The sequence below is a fragment of the Arachis duranensis genome, chromosome 1 (assembly GCF_000817695.3).
Source record: "Arachis duranensis cultivar V14167 chromosome 1, aradu.V14167.gnm2.J7QH, whole genome shotgun sequence".
In the NCBI taxonomy this organism is placed as follows: Eukaryota; Viridiplantae; Streptophyta; class Magnoliopsida; order Fabales; family Fabaceae; genus Arachis; species Arachis duranensis.
This window is the reverse complement of record NC_029772.3, coordinates 81696687-81706793: the sequence shown is the minus strand read 5'-3', so window position 1 is coordinate 81706793 and position 10107 is coordinate 81696687. Positions and strand designations below refer to the sequence as shown.

The 10107-nt window shown below is 33.9% G+C and overlaps 1 pseudogene; it reads right to left on the bottom strand.

The window, feature by feature from the left end:
- Positions 1–6325: 6325 nt before the first annotated feature.
- LOC107492488 (probable alpha,alpha-trehalose-phosphate synthase [UDP-forming] 9) lies at positions 6326–8937 on the bottom strand (annotated as a pseudogene).
- Between the last annotated feature and the right edge of the window lie 1170 nt (positions 8938–10107).

Sequence of the window (10107 nt, the reverse complement as noted above, 5' to 3'; positions counted from 1 at the left end):
ATGAAGATAATTCAAATTTGGTGGGTTTCCTTTCTAAAGCTCATAAGGGGTTTTCTTTAAAAACTTTCTTATGATTGTTCTGTTTAAAATGTAGCAAGCCGTATTAACAGTTTCAACCCAAAGAAATTTTGGAACATCACTTTCATAAAGAATGGCCCTAGCCATTTCTTGAATGCTTCTATTTCTTCTTTCAACAACACTATTTTCTTGTGGTGTTCTTGGACAAGAGAAAATCTGTGATATTCCAAATTCATCACAAAAAAATTTAAAAGATTGATTTTCAAGCTCTTTACCATGATCACTTCTAATAGAAGCAATCTTTAAATCCTTTTTATTTTGAATTCTTTTGCTAAAAACCTCAAATGCTGAAAAATCATAATTTTTATGCGTAAGAAACAAAATCCAATTGACTCTTGTGTAATCATCCATGATCACCAAACCATAATGTTTACCACCCAGACTTTGAGTTCTTATTGGATTAAAGAGATCAATGTGTAGCAATTGAAGCAGTCTTTTAGTGAAAATGTCTTTCTTTGATTTAAAAGAGCTTTTTGTTTGTTTTTCCATTTGACAAGTATAACAAGTGATGTCTTTGTCAAATTTGATCAAAGGAAGACCTCTCACTGAACCCCTTTTAACAAGCTTGTTTATTTGAAACATGCTAGCATGGCCCAATCTTTTGTTTCATAGCCATTTTTCAGATTCTTTAGAATGAAAACAAGCTACATTTTGATTTTTTAGTTCGTCAAGAGTGACACCATACACATTATCACAACAATTAGCAACAAACAATACTTCATTAGTCTTTTCACTCACAACACATCATTCTAATCTTTTGAATATTACCAAGTAACCCAAATCACATAATTGGCTAATACTCAAAATATTATGCTTCAAACCATCAACCAAAAATACATCATTTATAAAGGTAGAATGATCTTTACCTACTTTTCCAAATGCAATAATTTTACCTTTACCATCATTTCCAAAGGTCACAAATCCTCCATCATACTTGTTGAGTTTGATGAAGAAAGTTGATCTTCCTGTCATGTGCCTAGAGTATCCGCTATCCAAGAACCACATGTCTTTCTTCTTCTTGGATGTTAGGCAAATCTGCAAACACTCTTAAGTAACCTTAGGTTTCCAAACTAATTTGGATCCTTTGAAGTTAATCCATCTTGGTTGTCCAAGTGCATTGAAATCACAAATAACATTGTATGTTTGGTTTCCTACTCTTCTTTTGTTAGTGAAGCGTTGGGAAGAAAAGTGACCAGGTTTATTGCAATCAAAGCAATGATTTGAGTGAGCATGTTGCTGACATTTATTGAAGTTTTGATGATGATAATGATTAAAAGAGTGAATTTTTTTGTTTTTGAGAAAAGTGCATTTTTTTTACAATTTCATTTCTTTTTTTACCACCTCTTTCAAAAGGTCTCAAACAAAAATTTTTAGAAGCAAATGGACTTCTTGAATGTGAGGTTCTTTTGAAAAAATGTAGTCTTTTGAAAGCAGCCTTATTATTTGACAAGTAGCCTATACCCGAATTATTTGGACCAGATTCAGTTCTTGATGATGATGTAGTTTCATCAAAATATGGTTGTTCGAAAGTAGCATCATTGTTCGTAAAATATGCAAGACCAGATTTATCAAAAGAGGTTTTTGTTTTTGAAGAAGAAGCCATGATTTTTGCAATTAGTTTTTTAAAAACTGTATCCTCTTTTGTCACATAGTCCAAACTTGATTTTTCAAACAATGGTCTTTTACTTGCAAGTAATTTGTCCAAGTTGCTTGAACTATGAGAAAACTTTGCTAAATTACAATTCAACATTTTAATCATTTCATTTAATCTTTCATTTTTAGCAACAAGTTCTTGAGAAGGATCAATAATGTACTTTTCTTTAAGCTTTTCAATTTCAGATTTTAAAAATCTATTTTCTTCAATAAGATCAATGGCACATTCGGTCTCCTTCACTTTTTCTTTCAAGAAATCATTTTCAGCTTTCAACACTTCATTTTCAGTTTTACATTTGTTATATTTATTCAGCAATTTCTCATAGTGGTAGGTGAGATCATCAACAATAACATGTAAATCATCCATAGATAGGTAATAGTAATTTACCTCATCGAGTTGATCTTTACCAGCTATAAAACATAGTTGAGCTTCATATTCGGAGTCCTCTTCCTCATCTGAATCATTCTCTAGATCCTTCCAAGAAGCTATGAGCACTTTCTTCTTTTCTTTCTTCCTTTTGTCCTTCTTCTTAAGGTTTGGGCAATTGAACTTGAAATGTTCAGCCTTCTTGCAATTGTAGTAGATTACTTTGCTTAAATTCTTCTTGTATTCTTTTAAGCTTGAGCCCTTGTGCCTGACTTTATTCCTCACTAGCGAAAAACACAAGTTCGTCATCTAAAAAACTATCACTAGACTCACTCTCATCAGTTTCTACTTTTGATTTTAAGGCTATTCCCTTTTTCTTTGAGTCTTGGCTTGTGTGTGGTTTCATAAGTTAGAAGTTTCCCTCTTAGCTCATCATAGGTTATTGGACTCAGATTGTTACTCTCGGCTAGGACAGTGGCTTTTGTTTTCTATTCTTTTGTGAGGCTTCTAAGAGCTTTTCTCACTAGAGTTTGCTTAGGGTGTGTTAAGCCCATAGCATCAAGGCTGTTGATGATTATTGAGAATCTCTAAAATATCTCATCAGTGCTTTCTCCATCCTTCATGTTGAACATCTCATACTCTTTTCACGGCATATCAATTCTTGTTTCCTTGACTTGTTTGGTGCCTTTGTGTGTGACTTGGAGTTTTTTCCAGATTTCTTTTGATGTCTTGCATCTGGACACCTTTCGGTACTTCTCGAAGCTAATAGTACAGTGTAACAAGTTTATAGCTTTAGCATTCAGCTTCACCTTCTTTTTGTCATCATCATTCCATTTGGCTTCCTCTTTTTGAGTTACCACTCCATCAATACTAGTCTTTGTTATAATTTTGGGACCACTCGCAACTATCTTCCATATGCTGTAATCAATGGATTGAATGAAAATCTGCATCCTATCCTTCCAGTAAGCATAGTTCTTCCCATTGAAGAAGGGATGCCTGTTATTTGACTGACCCTTTGCTAGAGTATAGGCCACTGTGGTTGAACCCAAGTTGTTCGCCATTGTATCTTTTCTCCAAGCTATGAGGCTTGATTCTTGAGATCAGACTCTGATACCAATTGAAGGTTCTAGAAGGCTTGGAGAAGAGGGATGAATCTATGACCTTCTTTAACTTTGAATAATTTATCCTTAAAACCAGAAATTAGAACTTGGCTTCTGATTTGTCTTGCAGCGGATTATGCAAGAGAAAATTTTGTTTTGTCTGATAAAACCAAAAAAATAGAATAGAGCAGAGAAGAAGAATGTGACACAGCCATATATCCTGACTTAGTTGCCATGTGAAATACAACCTACATCCAGTCTTTATCACAAAGTTGGTGGAATTTTCACTATCATTTAAGTATTATATATACCAATTTTCTAGGACTTAACATAATCCTATCTGAGACTCATTAAGCTTCAATGCAAACTTGGTTTGGTAATGCAACTACTTAAACTAGACACACTAAGTGCTTACCCAACTTAGCAAGGAAAATAACCAAAAGAAATTGGAAATCACTCTTGGCTTTTCTCTCAAGTGTTTCTCTTATCCTTTTCTCACTCTATGACTTTTTTTCAATACCTCTCTTTCTTTCCTTTTACCTCAAACAGAATAAAGAAATATATACATTGAAACAGAAATACAATTAGTAAACTATGAAGGAGATGATTATTAACAACTTTGACTCTATGTACGAAACCCAACATCTAAATTCAAAATATTGTTCTTCATCTTGGTGGAGTGCTCCCTTTAGTGTAGGTGCAATGCTTCCAAGACTTCAAACACTATGGTGACGTTTTCACTCAGCTCTCCATTCGGGTTCTCTCTCCTTGAGCTATAATGAGAATCATTTTCTTTTTTGTATCTTGTTTTGAGCCATGGTTAGGGTTTCTTCAAAGTCAACTTCTTGGTCCTTAGGTTGCTGAGCTCTTCTCTTATCTTTTATCAATCAACCACAAAAATTGGAGATTTCAAATTTGGATGTTGGCTTGACCGAGGAGGGCCGAGCAACAAAAATTAGTTTGCTCAGTGATAAACCCAAATCCAAATTCTTAAAATTGTGCTTTGGCTCCAAGTAACTTTGTAAGCCATTGACTTGCAGTAGAGATGATCAGACACCACTTTATTCATTTATTCCAAAATGGTATTGTAGAGAGTTAGAGAAGAAGTGAAGAAATTAACTTACATGCAAATAAAAATAAATCACTTTTAACCTCTGACTTAGCTTAACATGCTTTTGATTAGTGTGATTGGACATTACTTTTTTGATTAACTTTCTCTTTCTTTCTTCTCTGGTGTAGTGGTGTGTGAGTTCGAAGATGAAGCTATCTCTCTTTTTTGTGTTTACCCGAAGTGCACTTGTGAAGTCTAGCTTATGTTTGACTCACTAATGCTTGGTTGGGATTGGACTTAGTTTGTGGATCAATCTTCATTCAGCATACTTGAGTGCATTTGCTTCATTGGTTTGGGCTACAACACAAATAATTTGGGCCTGCACACTAAAACACTTCATCAAACTCACTTGGATTATTAACCTAATTAGCATGTTGTCATGTGTTAATTATTTTCTTAACTTAACAATAATGATCATAAGTACACCTTATTTACATTCAGAATGAACCAAAAATTAAATTCTAAATGAACCGAAATTACTTAATAATGACAATACACAAACAAACTCGTTTCAAAATAAGCATAGACCAAGTGCACCTTATTTAAATCCAGAATGAATCGAAATTACTTAATGATTTCATTCGAAAATAAGTACACAAACAAAATTGAATGATCAGAAGTGCACCTTATTTACATCCATAATAAATTGAAAATTAAATTTCAAATGAATCAAAATTACTTAATGATAATACACGAATAAACTTGTTTCAAAACAAGCACAGACCAAGTCAATTTTAGAACAAAATGCATCCAAATCAATTTTGAGTAAGACAATGTCATCAATATAGTAAAATTCGATGATAACGATGATAATGATAACGATGATACGTATTAGAAGAGGACGACAATGACAATAACGATGATGATCATGATGATGATGATGATGATGCAGGAAAAGGGTGAAAAGAAAGGAGGAAAAGAAATTTTAATGAAAAAAAAGGAGAAAGAGGAGGAGGAGGAGGAGGTGGTGGTAGTGTTGGTGACGACGGTAACGAAAGTGAAAAATAATAAAAAAGGGGTGAGAAAGAATGTGCATTTGTGAATTTGAAGAAGAAAAAACTCGAGGGGAGAAAAAAGCATGAAAAAAGAAATGTGTAAATTTAAAAGACTTGGTTAGACTTGATTGGTTAAATCACTTGGATATAGAATTTTATTGAAAAAAATTGAAAGTCTAATTAATTATTACTAAATCAAGATAGTAATAAGACTTATGTATAATATAAGTTATAAAGTTAACGGTGATTAAATTTTTATTTTTTATTTTATCGTAGTTTTTTTTATACTTTAGACATATTTTTCTTTAATTTATATTGTTAGCTACTAAAAATTAATTAAATTCCTTTAAAATAAGAATTAGTAAAATAAAAAATAAATATTTAATTATCATTAAAACAAAACAATGAGATTCACACATAATATAAATTATAAAATTAACAATAATTAAATATTCACTTTTTTACTTCATCAATTTACTTTGACAAAATTTTAAGAAGTCAAGAAAGTGAACAGGTAAAAAAATAATTTGGCTTAAGTTTTTGTTGGCATATTATGAGTTAATCTAGTGTATTTTTTTTACCGCTCTAAAGCCGTATGACCTTTTATATATTTACATTTTGTATTCAAAGGGAAGATATCACTTGTCTAATACCATGCTCAATCAAATTCGTAATTTAACTATACATGAGAAAGAATTATTATATCATTTCAGTATTATTTTGTCATGAATTGAATTATGAGTTTAACTGAATATAAATTATCATCAAGCGAATGTATTGCTAAAAATAAGTCTATTTGCGGTTTCCTAACAATCAAAGCCAGAGACATTCTAATACTTGACTTGCTCACTATCTGAATTAAAAACTAGTTTCTTAAAGCATGATTATGTATATCTCTAGCTTAAAAATAAGTTCTCAACTATCATACCCTAAACCTATCTATGTTATGCTTCCTACACAAGTTCATTTTGCATTTTAAATAACACTCTCAAAAGTCAAAACACACTTCCATTCTTCTAGCTCAAGAAGCACCAAGAGCTTGGAGTAACCTCATCACATCCACTGTATCATCTAAGTAGTACTTAGCTTTACTTGGTTTTTGACCAACAGTGCATGAAAAGATTTCTGGTGCTGGCAAAGATGTTCCACCATAAGCTTTGGTTAATAAGCTCTCAAACATGTCTTCATCAGACCTATCATCCCCAACGCACAATACAAAATCTGGCGATTTCCCATTTTCGGCCATGGAAGAAAGAACCTCCTCTGCAACTAGACCTTTGGTAATCCCCTGCAAATATTAAGATATTTAAGTACAACCATATTCATAGGTTAAGAGATGAAAAAGATTGGTATATACCTGTGGCATTACTTCAATGATATGCTTTCCTTTGTTAACAACTACAGGCTCATTTGCAAGAACACCATCAAGGTGATCTAGCAGCTGCTTGGCTTGCCAAGATCCAAAATCAGGATCCGCGTTGCGATAATGCCTCGGTGTACAATCTCATCACAGGTTCAGCAATGCTTTTCCATACAAAGTTTGTACTAACATGACTCATTTCCCAAGTTGATTCTTGACCCCATCTGCAGAAAAGATCCAACAGAAAAAGAAAAAGCTTCATAAATGCAGATACCAAAAGGAATTTTTTGGATGTCATTGATTATAAAATCACTTGCCTCACAAAATAACCATGCTCAGCTGCTATACCAAGATTCTTACACTAATTGAACCATCCACCCAATGTGGTTTTTCCTCTGCCACTTACTATAAACACTGTGTTATTAGGGTCATTGCAAATGTTATTTAGAATGGCTATGACGGGAGTTTAACAACAGAGGAATGAGGCACAATTGTACCATCATAATCCAGAAAAATTACCCTGCAACTAGTCCTTCTATATGCTGAGACAATGTTGTAATTCGAAACCTTCCTGAAACTTGGAGAAAGGGACAAGACTCTAAAACTCAGACCAAACCCCATTCCCCAGCAACGATTCCTAAAATGATCCTTACAAGAGTGTTCTAGATGCCGCATAAAACTTCTGCTCCAGTAAGCTAAATCATGAGACTTAACATATCGATAGTGCTTATTGTGTCGCAACTGTTGCTCTCCACTTGGCATTTTGATGGCCAAATTCATTGCATTAGCTACACCATTGATGTCCCATGGATTCACCCGGATTGCACTACCAAGAGATGGCGAGCAGTCCATGAATTCGGAAACTACAAGTGCACTTGTATGTGGAGAATCAGGATCAAGTTCTAGAGCTTCATCCATTTTAGAACTCCCCTGCCTACACACTACATACTCATATGGAATCAAATTCATACCATCTCTTACCGCATTCACAACGCAACAATCTGCCAAAGCAACGTAAGAAATCTTCTCATACACAGGAATAGGATGATCAATGATGATCACAGGTTGGTAACCAGCAAAACCAAACCTTTTGTTTATCCTATTAGCAGTAATATATGTCTCCTTCTGCGCTTCCTTGACAATCTGGACAAGCACAAATTCACCCTGAAATTCCGGATACTGCTGAAGGAGTTCTTCCATTGCCAAGAGCTTTAGACTGATACCTTTGAATATGTCCATATCATCAACACCAAGAACAAGTTTCTTACCCTTAAATTTCTTGTAGATTTCTCTGGCTTTGACTAAAGAAGAAGAGTGGTCTAATGCAGATTGAAGCCAACCCACATGAATCCCCACTAGCAAACTTTTAATGCATATTATACGGCCAAAGTATTCAAGCTCAATGTAACCCCTTTTAGATTCAGACTTTAAGCCAAGAATTCGACTACAACACGAAAGAAAATGGCGTGCGTAATCAAATGTATGAAAGCCAATTAAATCTGAATTGAGTAATGCTTTCAAAATTTCATCTCTAACAGGTAAAGTCCTATTGATTTCTGATGAAGGAAATGGACTATGAAGGAAGTATCCTAGCTTGATCTTATTACAACGCCTTCGCAGAAATGTTGGAAGAACCATAAGATGATAATTATGAACCCACACATAATCCTGTTCTGGATTAATGACCTCCATGACTTTATCTGCAAAAATCTTGTTAGCAGACACATAAGCCTGCCATAAGGATCGATCGAAGCCATTGCGAAAGTCAGCATGCATTGGCAACATGTCATGGAATATAGGCCACAAATGTTGCTTGCAGAATCCATTATAGAATTGTTTCTGTAGTTTTGAAGGAATGAAAGTAGGCACACAATTGAACTCCTCCAACAACCTTGTTCGCTAGCATCTTCATCGGCCTTCAAAGATCCCACGTAAAAAACATCTGTTTCAGAAGAGATAGAATCTTTTAACTGCCACAAAATAGAACCTTCATCATAAGTAAAACACCATCTGCCGGTTTTTTTGTCCTTTTCAGCATTGATTGGAAGAAAATTTGCTACTATGATTATCTTTTGGTTGCATTCTGATGAGAAAGTATTTGAATAATCCTCCGCTTCATCATCATCATCATCATCATCCCTTCTTTTGCCATCTACATCAGAAAATGTTCTTGGAACTGTCATAACTCGCCGAAGAGCTCGATGAGTTTGAGGGAAATTTAAAACTTCCCTTGGCACCAAGTCCAACAAATTGATGCATGATCTTGCCACCATCCTTTTTCCAGTGCCAAGTTATTGAGCCTTAAATTTGAAATGTTATCCAAAACTTAAAGAATCTCGAATAAATGAGTAAGGAAGATCAAGCACCTGTGAAGATAGAAGAGAAATAGTTACAACCATAGAGTGAAACAATGCCACAGCAATATATGACACAGGTTAACTACTCAAGCAAAATCCTCTAAATCCAAATACCACTACAGATTAAGAAGCACGTAAATCACACACAAGTATTGGTATATATATAACTTGGAATTCATGTAGCTAATTTCATGAAGATCTCTTTACACTTGACATTTTTTCTCTTGCTCATACCACAGTACAATGATATGCAACCAAAGATTGATTTATCAGAAACATAGAAATGAAAAGTTAAAGAAAGAATTTTAGTGGATATCAAATACCATGAACTCAATTTATGCAGCAACAACACTCCAACTCACATTATGCAGCACTCTAATCCAGAAAATCGATTGAATTGCTTATACCGATTTAGCAACGAAACAACATAGTCATATTGTTCTACTTATCCACCTTATATTAGTATAAATACGTTCATTCAAATTGATTTATCAGTCTGCATAAACTGTAAAATATCGTTTGTGTTTAAAATCTTTGAATTAATGAAATAGACCAAGTGTGCAAGTACAACTAATTTATCCTTATCAAAACCCAACTCGAAATTTATGTCCCTGTTAAACATATAAGGAAAGCTAAACTATATTCAGCAGAGTGGAATATCAGTACTGCCAGCTAGATTCAGCAGCATGTGCCATTATTGGTGTTAACAATCTTTGTTTTTCTCATTTTCTCACTGAGCATTGTACTGAAACACGTTTTCCTAACCCCACCAAACACATTAACAACATGCAGAAAGAATAGTTGTAGAAGGCATTTACCTGAGAAGGATCAAACAGATGCAGACAACAAAGGTTGTTTCTTAGAAACTCGTTTCCCTTTGAAGGGTGAACAAACAATGCAACTGAGAAAACCAAATATGAATACATATAAGATATAATAAAAAAGGAGAGAAGGAAAAAGAAAGGATCAAATTGAAGGAAGAGTGAAGGAACAATAATGGGGAAAAAACATATCATATTGTCATGAATAATTCAGAACTAAAAAGTGAGTGTTAACATTTTTCTTTTTAAAATAAAAATGCAAAAT